This window comes from Equus caballus, chromosome 5 (genome assembly GCF_041296265.1).
Source record: "Equus caballus isolate H_3958 breed thoroughbred chromosome 5, TB-T2T, whole genome shotgun sequence".
Classification (NCBI taxonomy): domain Eukaryota; kingdom Metazoa; phylum Chordata; class Mammalia; order Perissodactyla; family Equidae; genus Equus; species Equus caballus.
Genome location: NC_091688.1, coordinates 18286492 through 18305822, shown reverse-complemented (window position 1 = coordinate 18305822; position 19331 = coordinate 18286492). Strand labels below are relative to the sequence as shown.

The 19331-nt window shown below is 40.7% G+C and overlaps 1 long non-coding RNA gene across 1 annotated transcript; it reads right to left on the bottom strand.

Moving 5' to 3' along the window:
* Positions 1-1288: 1288 nt before the first annotated feature.
* Positions 1289-17114, bottom strand: LOC111773466 (uncharacterized). The gene is made up of 4 exons (XR_011439047.1): positions 16956-17114; positions 15927-16103; positions 9321-9378; positions 1289-1633 (listed from the first exon to the last, which is right to left on the bottom strand). It is a non-coding gene; the product is annotated as an uncharacterized lncRNA (long non-coding RNA).
* Positions 17115-19331: the final 2217 nt, after the last annotated feature.

The following is a 19331-nucleotide window of genomic DNA, read 5'->3' as shown; positions in this document are numbered from 1 at the left end:
ACTGGTAGCATGGTAAGAGGCTCCCAAATTCCACAAGAGCTGGAATGAAGAAAAGGGTGCAGATATGAAGTTCTGATGAACTGGAATCTGTTTATTGGCCCTCTCCTACAAGGTGCCTTCCGTGAGCAAAAATTTGCTGAAAGGAAGTTAAAGGCAGTAGAGCACAATGGTTAGGGGTGGAGGTTGGTGGGCTCAGAGTGCTCAGATTTGAAGCCTGGTTTTGCTCCTTCCCAGCTGTATGAGCTTGGTCAAGTTACTTAACCTTTTGGTGCCTCAGTCTTTTCATCTGCAGAATGGGATGATGATAGCACCTATCTTGTGTGAAGATTAAACAACATAATGTATGTAAAGGCCATGCACAGTGCCTGGAGCACAACAACCGCCGCTTGAATCGTAGCTATTTTATTTAATGGGCTAGGAAGGTGAGAGAGGTACCTAACATGGCTAAAGTGTTTTAAGGCTTGGAGGAATATTCCGGATAAAAACAAAGCTGAAATGAAAAATAAAGTCAGGTTGCAAATTCTTAAATAGTTTATATAGCCACCAACATTGTATTTGGAATGGGCAATACCATAGCTACCCAGTGGAAAGTGATCACTCAGTGGGTAGGATGTTGGCTATGAGAGGCTGGCTTCCGTGGGAGGGAGAAGACCGTTGCAGGGGCCCAGTCATCATCTAACAAGGGAAGGCAAACTTATTTCTCCATAACTGATAAGGACGTGGACTTTGAACATTGTGAAATTTGCTATCTGACTTCCATACAGTAAAACATTTTAAAAACCAGGAAGGCTTTCTCTTAAATTTTAATGATAGCACCTGTCAGTCTGTGGCAAGTACCACTGAGGGGCCTAGAAGGTCGTCCTGTGTTCTGGTTCTGTGTCTCTGCTGTGTGTTGTGCTCCATTGTGGCTGTGTCTCTGGTTTCCTTCTATCTAATTTTGTTCTCTCCAAATTTTGGAGTTTTAGAATTTCTGGGTATTTTATCCTCCATGTGCTACTAGGACCATGTCCCACAGGCCAAGAGAAATCTTGGCTTTTGAATTGTCGCTGTAGGACTAGAAGACTTCTGACAGCCTAAGTCAGAAGTGAGAGAAGTCTTGTCTAGAGAATTTTCTCAGCAGGGGATTGTGGTAAAGGCAACCTCTGCAGGAGAATTATGGGACTGTGTTCAGGGCTCTGCCTCCAGAAATACTAGGCTGGTGCATGGTCTCATGGTACAGACTTGCCTATATCCTTGCAGCCTGTATTAGTTCAAGTAGGCTAATTGTAGTTACTAACAAACCCCGACATTTCAAAAGATTAACAGAGTGAAAGTTTATTTCTCTCTTAAGCAAAGCCCATTGGCACTGGGATGGTGAGGAGTGGGGGTGGAGTGTCTCTGGTCCATACAGTTATTCAAGAACCCAGGCTGACAGGGGTCCTGCAGTTTTCAACTTGTGGCTTTCAGGGTTGCCCAGGTGTCATCATCCAGCAGACAGAAAGGTACATGGAGGACCACGGTGAGAAGTTGTTACGGGTCAAGCCTAGACGGGGTGCCTATTGCATCACTTCCACTCATGTTCCATTGGCTAGAACTTAGTCATATGACCATAAGTAACGCAAAGGAGGCTGGGAAGTGTAGTTCATCTGCATGCCTAGGAAGGAGAGGAAAATCAAGAATTTTGGTGACCAGCGAGCACTCTGTGTCACAATTCTTAAAGATAATTCAAGAGACTAAGAGACACTTTGAAGAAACATTTTAAAGAAATTCTAGAACTTTCATCAAATTTCCTGTGATGTTTTCATTCAATTTTTGAATCCGTCTTGCTAAATAGTTGCTTCTAACCTACATCTCTTCCTATTAAGGCTTGTAATCAAAGAACATGGCAGCTTCCCTGCCGTGAAAGTGGAGCTGATCTGTCCCTCACAGCCTAAGTTTCCTTGTAAATGGCGTAATGAATGAGTGTCTCCTTTTAAGAAGAAAACACCAATTATTCTTTAAAAGAAGGCTTGTTTCCCTTAAGGCAAGACTCAGAGTTTTGTACTTTGCAACACTGCTAGAGTTTCAGTGCATGCTCCTCCAGCGATGTCTAAACCTGTGGTATCAACAGGCTACAAAAGGAGGAAAGAGAACTTTCATTTATGAGAGGACAGTCCTGTAATGACCACAGAATAGGCTCCCAGAGTTTTAAGTAGGAACCACCAGATGCTTTCCTCATTCCTACCAAGCTCAGTTATACACGTGGTTATAACGATATTTGCATGTTTACAGCATTCTCTTATCTGTATGATCATTTATAAGGACATTAAATATTTTTGCAATCCTAATGAAAGCAAATCATATCTCTAGGGTTTTAAAACTCTAACAAAAAATCCACTATAGTTGAAAATTGCAATAATATTGTTGAGTGTACAGGCTACTACTATAGTAAGATATGAATATAATAAAATTTATTATATACTCTACCCTGTGCATACTGCTCTCTGACACTTCTTACACTTTATTACATTTAAGTTTTTCACTAAATGTTTTTACATAGACCAATAGTTCTAAAATTTTCTCATGCATCAGAATCACACAGCTTGTTAAACACACTGATTCCTAGAAACTCCTCTGGATCTACTGAATATGAGGGGTGGGATTGGGACATAATGTATTTTCGACAAGTTTGCCAGGCTGTTCTAAAGCATATCAAAGCTTGAGAACCAAGCCTGATGTGTCTTAACACTCTCAGTGTCTGGTATATAGTAGGTACTTAATCTATATTTGAGGGATGAATGAATGAGTGAATGAACCAAATAAAATAGTACCCTAACAAATAAATTTGTTACTGAGTCTAAAGCAATAAAAGAAAGATTCATTGGGAATTTACTGCCGCAAACACTAAACACAAAAATGAGAAATAATTTCATTCTCAGGCAAACCGCAATAATAATTAAGCTTTATTTGTACAATGCTTGTTGTCATGTTTCACTGACATCAAATATTCAAATTACTGCTAAAATGCCAAAAAGTCATAGATGGATATTACGGTCATCAGGAAAGGGTATGTCACACTTACAGGTGGGCGCAAGCATTGGAGTAAAATAATTTTGATATGTTAATAACATATCAGCATGTTAATAACACAAAAATCTCCATCCTTCCAGTGTTCTAGGAACCTCTGGCTGAGAAGTATTTATCTGGTGTCAAGAAGAATTTCCGCATCATCCACTTAATGAGAATTCATAATTAAATGGCAGGTGCTTTACTAAGAGTGAGACTCCTCCAAGCATGTGTGTCGTGAGAATTGCAAGTTTTCAGAAAGCTGACATACACCTGCCTGGATATAATATCCTCCTAGTTCTCCTCCCACCTCTCTGGATGCTCATTTTCTGCCTTCTCAGCCTTATCATCCTCTATTCGGCCATTAAAAGTCAGATTCCTCAGTTTGACCAGGCTGTCTCCTCCTCTCACTCTCTGGGGCATTGGATCCACCCCTACAGCTTTGATTGTCATATATTCCTACATGGTGCCCAAATTGTTGCCTGCAGCCCAGACCTCTCTTCTGAGCTCGTTGGTTTATCCAGACTCTATAAGGACAATTTACAAAATTTAAGCCTAACTTTAATGAGTAAACGATCAATGTCAGTTGATCTTTTATTTTTAAGTGATTAAGCACATAGATATGTAAACTATCTAATATGCCAGATACATGTAAAATATTTTGATATCATATGCCAAGCACTTGATCAATATTACATGCTGGGTTTTTTTCCTGATGTTGCTGTTTAATGTAGCCCTCCAAAGTAGGATAAACATAAAATTTTAAAGCTACCTCAAGATGTACATCAGAGTAGATAGTGTCAATCATGCTAAGATGGAATGATATTTGGCTGGGGTCCTGAACACCCAATCTCGGACCAGCCACCCATGGCTACCCCTCTCAGGTTAAGAAGGAAAAAGTATACATGCGGGGGAAAGCCACTCTGTTTATTGCTCTAAAGTTTTAGCCTTTCCTTGCTCTCTCCACTTGGAAATTAACCCCCACTGAGCTGCACAGGGCCACCTGATGCCAGGCGGATTCCTTTGCCAAATAGACTGGATCAAAATCAAGCACAGCAGTCTATTTCCCTAAGACCTACATCCAGTCCTGGTCCTACCACTTTGATGACTAGAAAATGCAAGGAGAGATAAACCCAAATGAAAAACATGAGGGGAAAGGGAGAGTTTCTACCTATGGCCATAGCATACATACCCCTTATATCTGCCCCCTCTGCCTTGAATCTACCTCAGCATTCCACTGGTGATGACCCATTTCAGATCTCCTCCACACGGTGCGGATGGAGAGTTTTGCAGTCATCCAAGAGAATAGTGGGTACCATTTGTTTGGCGATGTATTTACCAATCCAACAAATATTTGTGAGTGACTAATGTTTGTGAGGCACTGTTAAAGGTGCTAGGGTTACAGCAGTGATGAAAAATGACAAAAATTCCTGCCATCAAGGGACCTATATAGTATAGTATATAAGTAAAATACATACTAGGTAAGAGGATGATAAGTCCTATGGAGAAAAATAAATCAGGGTGGGTGGGCAAGGAGTACTAAGCTATTACATAACCTAAACAAGAGATGAGAGTGTTCAAAAATGACAGCTGGAGATTTTAACACTCCACTCTCAATGCTTGATGGAACAACCAGACAGAAAATCAGCAAGCATACAGAAGATTTAAACAACACTTGACCTCACTGATATTTATAAAACATTCCACCCAATTACAGCAGAATAGGCATTCTTTTCAAACACACATAGAACATTCTCCAGAATGGACCATATGTTAGGCCAGAAAACAAGTTTCAATACATTTAAAAGGTTTGAAATCACACAAAGTGTGTTCTCTAAATACAATGCAATTAAATTAGAAATAGACAACAGAAGGAAATTTAGGGAATTACCAAGTACTTGGGAATTAAACAAAACACTTCTAAATAATCCATTTGTTAAAGAAAAACACCAGAAGGAAATTTTAAAAATATTTTGAGCTGAAAAAAATGAAAATTCAACATATCAAAATTGATGAGCTGCAGCTAAAGAAGTAATTAGAGGGAAATAAATAGCTACGAAGGCCAACATTAGAACAGAAGAAAGACCTTAAATCAATAACTCAAACATCCACCAGAAGAAACTAGAAATAGAAGAGCTAACTAAATTCAAAGCAAGCAAAGAAAGGAAACAATCAAGATTAGAGTAGAAAACAATGAAATAGAAAACAGAAAAACAACAGAGAAAATCAATGAAACCAAAAGTTGCTTCCTTGAAAAGATCAATAAAATTGATAAAATTTTACCTAGACTGACCAAGAAATCAAAAGAGAAGATACAAATTACCAAAATAAGAAAAAACAGAGGGGCAATCTTTACCATCCTTACAAAAAAATTAAAGGATTATAAGGGAATATTATGAACTACTTTGTATCAAATTAGACATCTTATGTAAAATGCACAAATTTCTAGAAAGATACAAATTATCTAAACTGACTCAAGAAGTAATAGAAAATCTGAATAGACCCATAATAAGTAAAAAAAATGCAATTAATAATTTAAAATCTTCACACAATGACAAAGTCAGGCCCAAATGGATTCCTGGTGAGTTCTACCAAATATTTTAAAAAGAAATAATTCTAATTCTTTACAAACACTTACTGAAAACAGAAGGTGAGGAAACACTTCCAAACATATGCTACAAGCACAGTAGTACCCTGACACAAAAGTCAGAGGAAGATATCTCAAGGAAAGAAAACCACAGACCAAAATTTCTCATGAAAATAGATGTGAAAATCCTTAAAATGTTAACAAACTGAATCCAGCAATGTATAAAAAGAATTATATGCCACCACCAAGTGGAATTTATATAAGGTTGGTTTAGCTCTCAAAAATCAATTAATGTAATACACCATATTGATAGAATAAAGGACAAAATTAGATGATCATTTCAATAGACACAGAAAAAGCATTTAATAAAATCCAACAACCATTCATGATAAAAATTATCAACAAGCTAGGAATACAGGGGAACTTCTTTAACCTGAAAAGATAATCTACAATGTATAACTAACATCATACCTCGTAATGAAAGATTGAATGTTTTCTCACTGAGATTGGGAATAAGGCAGCATATCCACTCTTACTCCCACTCAACATTGTTCCAAAGTTCTAGTCAGTTTAACAAGGCAAGCAAAATAATTAAAGGCATGCCAATTGGAATGGAAGAAGTAAAACTGCCTTTATTCACAGACAGCATGTAGAAAATGCTAAGAAATTCACACATAAAAAGATCTATTAGAACTAATAAATAAGATTAGCAAGGTCACGGGATGCAGGATCAATGTATAGAAATCAACCGTATTTCTATATATTAGCAGGGAACAACTCAAAAATGAGATTAAGAAATAAATTCCATTCACAACAGCATCAAACAGAATACAATATTTAGGAATCAATTTAACAAAAGAAGTGCAAGACTGGACTTGTACACTGAAAATCACAAGACATTGCTAAATAAATGGAGATACCTTCTGTGTTCGTGAATTGGAGCCTGAGTTATTATTAAGATGGTAATTCTCCCCAGAATGACCTATAGATTTAACACAATCCCTAAAAAATTGCAATGAGGCTTTTTTGTAGAAATTGGTGAGTTCATTGTAAAATGCATAAAACCTAGAATAGCTGAAACAATCTTGAAAAAGAAGAGAAAAGGACTTATACTGCCCAGTTTCAAACTTACCATAAAGCTTCAGTAATCAAGACGATGTGGTATTGGCATAGGATAATCACATAGATCAATGGAACAGAAGTGAGAGTCCAGAAATAAACTCTTGCATTTATGGTCAATTGATTTTTGACAAATGTGCTAAGGTAATTCATTGAAGGAAAGAATAGGCTTTCCAACTAATAGTGCTGATGCAATTGGTATTCATATGCAAAAAAAAAAAAAGGAAAAAGAACATAAACACTAACTCCATGCCATACACAAAAATTAACTGAAAATGGATCATAAACTTAACGTAGAAGAGAAATTATAAAACTTCTAGAAGAAAATATAAGAAAAAACTTTAGTGACATCGGATTAGGCAAAGAGTTCTTATATATGACACCAAAAGCATGACCTATAAGAGAAAAAATGGATAAGTTGGACTTTATCAAAATCAAAACTTTTGTTTTTCTAAAAGTCACCATTAGGAAAATGAAAGGACAAAGCACAAATTGGGAGAAAAGATTTGTACATCATATATCTGATAAAGGACTTGTATCCAGAATATATAAGTAATTCATATAACTCAATAAGAAGACAAACAATCCAATTTAAAAACGGACAAAAGATTTCAATAGACATTTCACCAAAGAAAATATAAGAAGAACTAATAAGCACATGAAAAGGTGCTCGACATCATTAAGTCATTAGGGAGATGCAATTTAAAACCAAAATGAGGTACTACTACCTTTCCGCTAGAATGGCTATAACCAAAAAGACAGACAATAACAAGTGTTGGTAAGGATGTGGAGAAAGAGCCCTCATACCTGTGGGAATGGAAAATGGTAGAGCCATTTGGAAAACAGTTTGGTGGCTTCTTATAGAGTTAAACATATATTTACAATCCAGCATTCCACATCTAGATATCTACAGAAGAGAAACACAAACATATGTCCACAGAAAGACTTATACGTTAAGGTTCATAGAAGAATTATTCATAACAGCCCAAAACTGGAAACAATTCAGATGTCCACTAACCAGTGAAAGGATAAACAAATGCGGTTTGTCCATGCAAGGGAATACTATTCAGCAATGAAAAGGAGAAAATTACCAACAGACCCTACAACACAGATGAACCTCAAAAACATTATGCTAAGTGAAAGAAACCACACACAAAACACAACATATTGTAAGATTCCATTTACAGATGGTCCCCGACTTATGATGGTTCAACATACAATTTTTCAACTGTACAATGGTGCAAAAGCAATACGCATTCAATAGAAACCATACTTCGAATTTTGAATTTTAATCTTTTCCCAGGCTAGAGATACAAGTACTATACTCGCTGGTGATGCTGGGCAATGGCAGCAAGCCACAGCTCCCAGTCAGCCACACGATCACGAGGGTAAACAACCAAGATACTAACAACCATGCTCCACCCACACAACCATTCTGTTTTTCACTTTCAGTATAGTATTCAACAAATTACACGAGACATTCAACTCTTTATTATAAAATAGGTTTTGTGTTAGATGATTCTGCCCAACTCATGTGTTAATCGCTAATATCAGTGTTCTGAGCATGTTTAAGGTAAGCCAGCCTAAATCATGACGATCAGTAGGTTAGGTGTATTAAATGCATTTTGACTTGAAATATTTTCAATTTATGATGGGTTTATCAGGATGTAACCCCATCATAAGTGGAGGAATATCTGTACATGAAACGCCCAGAAAAGGCAAATCCATAGGTACAGAAAACAGAGTAATGGTTGCCTGGGATTGAAAGCGGGAGCCGAATCGACTGCAAATAGGCACAAAGAAATGTTTTGGGGTGATGCATATGTTTCAAAACTGTGGTGAGGATTACACAGTTCTACACATTTACTAAAAATCATTCAATTGTACACTTACCATAGGTGAATTTTATGGTAAGTAAATTATGCCTCAATAAAGCTGTTAAAAAAAAAAGAGGTGATGGTGGCTTGGACCATGGAGACTCAGAGAAGTGATATCAACAGATGGTGGAAGACAACATTACACTAACCAGTGAGCAAAATGGGGAGATTAGGGTCTTGATCCAGGGTCACTCTATTAGTCAGGTTTCTCCAGAGAAACAGAACCAATAGGATGGATATAGATATCGATATAGTTAAGGGAAATTTACTATAGAAATTAGCTCACACAATTATGGAGGCCAAGTCCCATGATTTGTAAAGAAGGAAAGCCAATGGTGTGATTTAATCCAAGTCCGAAGGCCTGAGAACCAAGGGAGCTGATGGTGTAAGTCCTCATCTGAGGACAAAGGCCAAGAGCATCAATATCTGAGGGCAGGAGATGACGGCTGTCCCAGCTCAAGCGAAGGGAGCAAATCTGCCATCCTTCACCTTTTTGCTCTCTTCAGGTCCTCACTGGATTGGGTGATGCTCACCTGCATCTTTACTAAATCTACACATTCAAATGCTAATCTCTTTGGAAAACACCCTCACAGGCACACCCAGAAATAATGTTTTACATGCTATCTGGGCCTCCTTTAGCCCAGTAAAGTTGACACACATAAAATTAACCATCACAGTCACTTAAAAGATCAACATATTGATAAAAACAATACCTGTGCTTCATTTTTCCACCATGGACAATTACTGCAGATCTCTTTTTCTTAGGAAATCCTGGGAAGATATAAGGAGAATATTGACACTCAGATGTCATGAAGGCCCCCAGCTCTATTGCTGAGGTCCTCAGGCCTGTACCCAAGTAAGCTATCACTTGAAATGTAGTCAGTTCCCCCTGGACTATAATATGAGTGTCTTGACTGAAGTCCAGAAGATGGCTCTAGGTGGAGGGTGTGAAACAGCTTTTGCAGGAGGAGGACCCCAGAGTTCCCTGAAAAGGGGAGTGAGGAGAGATACATTACTTTTTATAGGTCACCATGAGGTAACTCAGTCTGTCCAATGGCATCTCACTCACCGTCAAAGTCCTTATAAGGGACCCTGCCTGATTTGTCTCCCATGACCTCTCTGACCTCATCCCTTAATACGTTCCCTTCTCTCTCTCTGCTCCAGCCACGTCCTTCTAGCTGTTCCCTAAACACACTAAGTATGTCCTGCCTCAGGGCATTTGCACTGGCTGTATCTACTTCTTGGAATATTCTTCCCCCAAATATCCACATGCTAACTCTTTCACCTCCTTCAGCTTTTACTCAAAAACTCTCATTTCAGTGAGACCTTCTCTGGTCACCGTTATTTAAAATTGTGCCCCTTAACTCTTGCAATCCCCCTCCCCTGCTGTATTTTCTACATACTATTCATCACCATCTGACATACTATGCATTCTTCTTCTTTATCTTTCCTATTGTCTATCTTTAGTTGACAATCTTTCTAAAGACTATCTGTAGAATCTTTAAAATATAAGATTATATTCTTATATTCTTGACCCTTTAGAATATAAGTTCCATGAGGGCAGGGATTTTGGCCTGGTTTATTCACAGCTGTTCACCCGGAGTCTGTGACAGTGTCAGTCATTGAGAAGACCATCAATAAATATTTGTTGAAGGAGTGAGCAGCTGACAACCAGGGGACAGAAAAGCACTTGAGGAGAGAGCGCAAGCCAGGGCACTCCGGGTGTGGGCCTGGGGCCCTCTACCTGCATCACCTCCCACAGCCAGGAAGCGCTTCTCCCTCACCCCAGGCCGGCCCCGCATCTCCTGCCAAAGTGTTCCAATCACTGACTCTGATCCGTTGGAGACCAGGCAATATTTTCACCCCATCCCTCCCCATCTTCACTGCTTGTTAAAGCTCAAGTTTAAAACAAGTTGGTAAAAAATGCCTCGTGGGACTCACACTATTCACTCCTCCTATTCCAATGGCATTTTTTCTGCTTTGCCTTTAGGACTGTGCTCTGTTCCTTTGCATTTCTGACCAATAGAACAGAGTGTCTCTCACTTGCCATCTTCTAAGAGTCCAGCAACCGGAAACATGGCAAACACACTTTTTGAACACGTGCTGTCGTGGACAGTGGTTTTCCTGTCTCCCTCTTGCATTGCTAGTCCACTGCGATGCTCCGCCTGCTCCTGGAGATGTGGTGTTTACAGCTGCACCCCGACAGTTCTCCATAATGGCTCTGATCTAGACCCATGGCCTGCTGGGGGACCACCTACAAGCTCTTTGTCTTACCCAGGGACTCCCAGACTATGTAAAAATCTTCGGAGGCTGGTTTTCCATTAAATTTTAAAAAGAAGAAGAAAAGGCAAGAAAAAGAAAACCAGAACAATCCTAATGCAAAGCCCCTACATTTCTGTCCCGTGAGCAGCTTGTAGCTTTTCTTTTCATTTATTCCAGACACTCCCCCTGCCACACACACACACACACACACACACACACACACACGTTCATTTTTCTCACTTGCTTGTTTGTAGTTAGTTTCCAATCATAAGTACGGGAGCTGGATTCTGTATTCTATTTACTAGTGTCATTGCAGAAGCCATCACATCTTCCTGAGCTCATCCATCATTCCTCCTCCTCTCTCAGCATCATTTTAAATATGCAAGTTCTCATCCCCAGCATCGGGGTCCCAGCTGCAGTCGTAGCTGTCCTGGTCCGCAGAAGGAAGTAAAAGAAAGACTGCAGAAATACAATGTTAACTGCCAATCCATGGACTGTTTTCCCTTGAACAAAGGACATCAGGCTCTACTGAATTGTTTTAGCTTTGACAAGGACATCATCAAGCCCTGGGGCTCCTTCATTGGAAGCATCCCGGGAACAGAGCGAAAACAAAGATTCCCAAGTCTCGCCCAGAGATTCTGCTGGAATGCTCTTCCCACTTCTCTCTGTAGGACCAGCTACATCTCATCCTTCTCCTCTGAGTTTATATGTCCCCTCCACAAAAAGGCCTTCTCTGACCACTGCATTCACAGGTAGGACTCCTTGCTGCCAATGTTTTTTCTCTCATCCCCTCTCTTTTAAGTCATAACATGCATCGTAGTTTATAATGATTTTGTCAGTATGTTTGTTTACTTGTCTGTCTCTCACGGCAGCATCTAAAGTTTCTAATAGCAGAGACCATATCTGTTTGCTCAGTGCCTGAAAAATAGTAGGAGCTTAATCAACACTTATTGGTTGAATGAATGAGAGCCAGAGCTACATTATGACTTTCATGGGCCCTTGGTACTTTTGCTTTCACTGGCTCCTTCCTCCATAAAAAATATTTAAAGTTATGTTTTATAACTGTGTTGGTATAAATAAGAATATAATCTAAGCTGGATAATATTCATTTTTTTCTTCTGATTTTAAAAGAAATTAAAACATTTTATGGATCCTAGAAAGCATGATGGGCCCTAGGCATTGTGCCTCCTGTGCCCAAGGGATAAATCAAGCCTGTGAATCACAAAACATTTTTAAAGAATTATTAGGAAACGAGGCTAGACAAATAATATGGAGTAAGATTATGGAAGGTCTTGTACATCTGACTTTGAATTTTGTAAATTTGAAATTTTTTGGTAGATGTGCTATTGTGATTTATAATAAGAAATATACATTTGGTCTTTGTTTCTGGCACAGAGCTCCTAAAACCCTTGGATATTCCTAAGTGATGGAAGTGATAAAGGTGTGTCTTTTGTTATGTTAATAGGGTGACATTGGGAAAGCTCTAGGTAACCAAAGGATGGGGGCTGGTTGCCAGGGGAACCCACCACGTGATTAGAGGGTTGGAACGTTCAGTCCCACCTCAACCTCCAGGGCTGGAGATTAAGTTCAATTGCCAGTGGCCAATGATTTACCCAATCATGCCTACGTAATGAAGCCTCCATAAAATCCCAGAAGGATGGGGTTTGGAGAGCTTCCAGGTTGGTGAACCAGATGCTTCCACGTGCTACTGTGCCCAGCCCAAGCTCCACAGGGACAGAAGCTCCTTTGTTTGGGACCTTGCCCTATGTATCTCTTCATCTGGTTGTTGATTCATATCCTTTAATATCCTTTGGAATAAACCAGTAATCTAGTGAGTAAACTGGTTTCCTGAGTCCTGTGAGCTGCTTTAGCAATTAATCGACCTCAAGGAGGGTGTTGTAGGAACTGATTTACAGCCAGTTGGTCAGAAGTACAGGTGACAACCTGGACTTGCAATTGGCATCCCAAGTGGACAGCAGTTTTGTGGGACTGAGTCCTTAAACTGGGGAATCTGATGCTGTCTCTGGGTAGAGAGTGTCAGAACTGAGTTAAATTGTAGGCCATCCAGCTGGTGTCTGAGAATTGCTTGGTGGTGTGGGTGGCAATGCCCCCTCAAACACTGAATTGGGGGCAGAACCTTTTAGCAGACAATAAAATCTCGTGGAGAGATTTTGGGCTAAAGAATGATAGGGCTTCAAAATATCCCAGAGCCACTGTAGGAAGAAGTCACAGGATGAACAAAGAAGACATTATTCAGGAAGGTTCCAGCGTATGGTCCAGACACCACGAGGTGAAATGGGATCTGAACTGTGGCACTGACTGTGATGAGAGTTTTGGGAGAGTAAGAGCAGAACTGAGGGAATTTGTGAATTTCTCTCACAGCTGACTGTGTAGGGAGGGTAACTTCAAAGACGACTGTGGTTCTGAGCCTGGACTGGGAGGAACAGAAATAGCTGGAGAAGAGAGACTTGGTGGGGAACAGGATGGACTCAGTTTGGGATATGTTTCGGGGAAAGGATGCCAGCAGAACAATCAAATGGAACATTTGGGCAGTCAGGCTCTCAGAAATGTAGGTCTAGGGGCTGGCCCAGTGGCGTAGCTGTTGAGTTTGGTGCATCCTACTTCGGAGGCCCAGGGTTCGCAGGTTCAGATCCCAGGCACAGACGTATGCCACTCATCAAGCCGTGCCGCGGCGGTGACCCACATACAAAATAGAGGAAGATAGGCACAGATGTTAGCTCAGGGCCAGTCTTCCTTAAGCAAAAAGAGGAGAATTGGCAACAGATGCTAGCTCAGGGCCAATCTTCCTCACCAAAAAAGAAAAAATTAAAAAATTAAAAAAGCAAGGTCCTGATGATTAATATATATATATGCCTGGAACTCTGGAGCTTCAAAATTTTCCACAATGATAGCCAACTTCAAGGTTCTTAAATCACGGTACATGGATCATTAAATCAGCAAAGAGCATTTCTAACCAACCATCCAAGTCCTACTCCTCTTGGGCTGGCGTATCTCTCCTAGTAATTCCCCAGTTATGGGGGTCTCCCAAGTCTCCTGCCTCTTTGCTTAGCTGAGGGAAACTGAGAAATTCCAAAGAATTCTTTTGTAACATAGAGTAAATGCAGGGTTCAGTGAGTTCACCTTTATTCTCAATGGGCTCTAATTAAATGGGCTAACTGGCAGTAGATGATTAGCATTAAACTTTTAATTAGTAGAAGCTTAAAAACTCCTCCTTCTATAAACCTGATAGACAAGAATGAGATCTGTAGCATTTCAACAGGAACCTGCTAAAGAAAATGTTTCTTGGGAGAAGGGCAACTTCTGCGTTAGAGGCCAGAGGCCTGTGTACAAAGCTGGAACCATTGGAGCTTCATGGTCACCCATCTCAATGTTTGCACCCTGTGAAATAGATTCTAGGGTGGACGATTTCCCCCAAGCTCCATTCCTACTCTAAGTTAACAGGCTGGCATGATTTTTGTTTTCTTTTTGGTGAGTAAGATTGGCCCTGAGCTAACACTGTTGCCAATCTTCCTTTTTTTTTTTTCTCCCCAAAGCCCCAGTACACAGTTGTATATCCTAGTTGTAGGTCATTCTAGCTCTTCTATGTGGGATGCCTCCACAGCATGGCTTGATGAGCAGTGTGTAGGTCTGTGCCCAGGATCTGAACCAGCGAACCCTGGCCCATGGAAGCAGAGCACGGGAACTTAACCACTTGGCCACAGAGCCAGCCCAGGCATGAATTTTTAATATTAGAATCAAGCTGTATTGTTAGAGCGATAGGAGCAATGGCGCTCCCTCTGGGTGAGATTTGAGCAATCTATCCCTTTCCTAGAAAGGTCTTCTGAGATATTAACATTTTTACATTTTACTATGAAACCGGGACATGATGTCACAGGTGCCAGTATCTTCTTAAGCAATTGTACCTCCCTCACCCTATTTGTAAAATGGAGGGAATAACATCATATATCTCATGGGATCGTGGTGAGGATTAAGTGAGTTAATTTATATATGGTATTTTATGTATTATAGTAATGTATGTATAGAAGAATGCCTGGTTCATAGTAAGTGCTCAATAAATGTTAATTTTTAAATTTTTATCACAGTAGCTCTCATTCAGAGAGCTTCTCTTCTACTACATTTTTTCCCCCTGAAAATGGAAATTGTACACTATCTACATAAAAGTCACTTAAAGAGTTTGAATGCAGAGTCCTGGGCCCCACCCTAGACCAATGGACTAGTGACCTCTGGGAACAGAGACCAGAAACCTGCCTTTGAACAAATTTTCTAAGAGATTTTAGTCTCCCCGGAGTTTGAGACCCACTAGACCCCTGGGTTTGTAAGAAGCGCAGATAAATTTCTGCCTTGACCTCCATGCCCTGCTGTCTGGATCAGCTTTGGAAAGTATTCCATCGTCTAGAAACCCAAGACCTGAGACGTACAGATTGCACAAGGCGTGGAGAAGCCTCAGTCCAGACAATGTCAACAAGACCACGCTGAAGAACACCTGATTCCAACTCCACCCCTCAGGCTGGTTCTAGAAATCCACCTCCTGATCAGTTATGACCAATTTCGGGCCCACAGTTGCTGGAGGGAGCCTCCCACAGCCATCAGTTTTCCTAGAAGGAGATCTGTTTAGGGAGCCTGGTGATGCTTTGAATACATCTGTCACCACATCAATCAAGTCACATACACAACATACATGATTCCTCCGCCCCCTGGCTGTGAATTATCTGTTTCCCTGGCATGTCAGCATATCAGATGACTCATTTTGAACTACCCCATCATTGAATGTGACATTCGAATTTGACCCCTCTGAGCAACTGTACCCGAGAGCAGGTATCGCGTGTCTCATATTTTAAGGATGGGAATTTTGCCACATCATGATAGCGATCACAACACAAAATAAGAAGTCCTTCTATTTCTGTAGGCCTTTATGGATGGTTGTCAAAGAACTTTCAGTGCTATTATCTAGCATGCCCTCACAATGGGAGTTAGGAAAACCAGGAGTCCCTTTTGCTTTATAGAAAGCAAAACCTCAAGGCGTTTATGTGACTTACCTCAATTCACCTAACAGGTTGGAGGCTAACATGACCGGTGATTCTCCATGCTCTGACCCCTGGGCGTGGGCTTGTCCTGCCTGCAGCCATCGTATCCCCAGGGTAGAGAAGAGGCGAGGAGCACCAGCTTTGGACCACGTTTTGAATCTTGAGTCCATCACTCACTAGCTGTGTGACCTTGAGAAAACCCACCTCACAATGGTGAGATAAGGATGGAATGGAAAGCACTATGCTTAGCACACAGTGAACGCTCCATAGGTGTTGAATGTTAGTATCCTCGCCATTATCACTAATTATGGATGTCACTGACAGTCAGTGAGGGTGGTTCTGACCAAATTGGCTAAGATTCTATCAGGAGCCTGTCTCTCCTCTCACATATTCTTTTCGGGTAAGAGGACAAAATGGTTATTATGTTCCATTTGTGTCTTTTTTTGCTTTGATAAAATAGAGAAACCTTTTGAAACTTATCCCTCAGTTTTTAAGAATTTTAGACTAAATTACTACATGATGTTATGTTTGACACGGGGAATGGAATTTTTTTCCAACAGAACTGAACTTAAACTCTACTCTTGTCCCAAATCGAATGAGTTCAGTAACTGTTTTGTTCTGTTTCCTTTTTGACCAATGTTAATAGTAAGTGCTGAAGAGATGCACTGGATCAGATGAGCGGGTGAGCCAAGACCAGGCAAGGAAAAGATGTTCATCACGTGAATTTCCCTGATTCCTGCTCGACCTGGGGAGTTGGTCCCTGACTAATTTCTCAACAACATCTAGAAATTCAGAATGAAATATTAAATAAAGGAATAAGTCAAAATGTTGACACTTAGGAAACCATTTGCCTTAGGTGATCTAACTACAACCTTCAGTGAATTACAGTCACAGAGACCTTATGCCTCTCCTCACAATCACTTCTTGCTAACAACTCATTGCTACTACCTTTCGCTATTTGCTCCACACACAACACTCATCAGGAACTTAATAGGCCCTCGGGCGAGACTGTAAAGTGAGGGAGGAGAATGAGCTACCCACCAGGCTAAGGGCCACAGAGGTTCTGAGTGCAGAACAAACCCCTGACAGAGGCGACGTCCTAGAGGATAAAGCGTATTAACACAATAACCTTATTCTCTGTATGTCTACTAAGAGCTTTCTTCTTCCTGCCACTGTCCCCCCCACCCCATCCCACTCCCTGAAGCAGCTGGTACCATGGGAATTTGCTCCTACCCAGGCAGGGCAAACGAACTGTGACACAACAGAAGACAGCGAGCATGAGGGCAGCCATCTGACATGCAGAGAAGTGACCCATGAGGGGACTGCAACCCCAGAAAATAACTCAGAGGAAAACAAAAATATTCCCAGCAGCACTATTTTTAAGGGAAAAAAAAAAAAACTATAAAGAACTAAAAACCACACCAGTGTGTAGAAAGGCCAAAAATATCCTGATGGAAAGCAGGATGGAACACTATGCAGCTAATAAAAATCACAAGTTTATGGACCACAACATGTAGAAATGTTTATACAGAGCAGTATGAGGTGGAAAGTCACAACTAACAATGTCAAAATTAATTTATATGTCTGTATCTAAACACTGAACGCCGTTATTACAAAATCTTATAAACTGAGAGATTAGAATCTTTATGAATTTATCCTACCTCAACTTAAAGGGACCACACAATGAGATTACTACATTTCTCTAGTATGTTTATTCTCTCAGTCTTGCAATTCTATTTATACTTCCTTCACTAGCCTCAAACTTCAAAGGCTCTCTCATAACAGGATCCTGACAGTCGACTGTGATTCTCTCTCCGCCCTCCCGAATCTGGTAACACAATCCCTCTCCTTTCCTGTGTTCCAGCCTCGCCGGCTTCTTGGATCCTTGAATTTGCCAAGAGCTCTCCTATCTTGAGGTCTTCTGTGCACTTCCTGCTGCCGGGAAGGCCTTTGCCCAAGTCAGTCAATACAACTAAGTCTCAGATTTATGCACCTCCACTAATATCCACATGCACATCTTCGTTCATAGAACCTAGCACACTTGGTAATTATAAGTGTATTTGCATGATTATTGGTTTATGACGTTTCCCTCCCCTAAATAGACTCTAAGCTCTATGAGGAATAATACTTGGGCTGTTCATGATCATAAACCTACCTAGTACTGACACAGGACCTGGCCTCCGCTGGTGTCTCACAAAACTTTGTTGAATAAGTGGATAGATGGATGGATGAAGTGACATGAATATAATTCAATATTCATTAGGTTGTATTTTTTCCCCACAAAAATACCATGTAGTGTAGACTATTGAATATTACTTTGTACTCATTTGAGTAGTGCTTTCCATATTTTGAAGTATTTTCATATGGAATAATAAATTTTTTTGATTCTTAGAATCCTATGAGGTAGATATTATTCTAGCTTCACATTTGAGGAAATGGAGGCTCAGAGAAATTAAGGAAGTGGACTAAACTGGACTAAGTGGTAGAGAGAGGTCTGGAATCCAGATCTGTTAGATTCAGGCCAAGGATTTGGACCCTCTGCCTGTGTGGCTCCAAGTATGTCACTGTGTCCACTGTAAGGTGCATTGGGAGCACCGGGGGCCTGGGGGTGCACAGGCATTATCCTGATGGGTCTTTGCAGCTGAGAAATGATGGGAGGTGATGGCGTTACGGTCTGGGGAGAGGGTCCTGGCCCCGATCAGGTGGGGCTGGAGCAGTGAGGCAGTGGACAGTGAGCCTCAGATGTGGTTCTCAGGTCACTCTTTCACACGCAACCTGCAGTGGTTCAATGTCTCATTGTCAGTGTTACTCTGGCGATCATGCGATGGTCTTATCAAACCATCGATTAATGATACTTGCACAGGTGGCTCCATAGTCACCAAACTCAGATGCAACACAACAGAATGGATAGAGTCCTGGGTTGAACCCCAAAGGTGTAGTCGGAAAAGTCAAATGACCCAGAGAAGTCAAGGAGAGCCAAAATGTGTGTTTCAACACTGTCACTCTGGCAAAGCTATGACCTTATTTATCATATTGTTTAGCTTATCTGAATATTTATAAAAAGATAAGCTCAAATGGGCAGCGGTGTTATGGAGGAGGGAGTATGCTATAAAACAATGACTAAACAAACGGAGGCCTAATCCTGAAGGCAGAACCCTTTCTGTGCCATATGCTCCTCGTGCATCCTTCTCATCATTTCAGCTTGAACACCCTGTTAAAGCCTTCATCTGCTCTTCAGCCCCTGTCTACAGCTTTCCAGAAAGAGCTTGATGACAGTTGTGTCTGTTGGGGATCCACAGGCTCATTTTTCCCTCTTCAGAAGCACCATAGGGCTGTGATACTAGCCACTTAACAAGGTGGCGTTTGCCAGGCCAGCAGTGTAGAGAGGCTGGGTGTTTCTTTCCTGACAATGTCTGT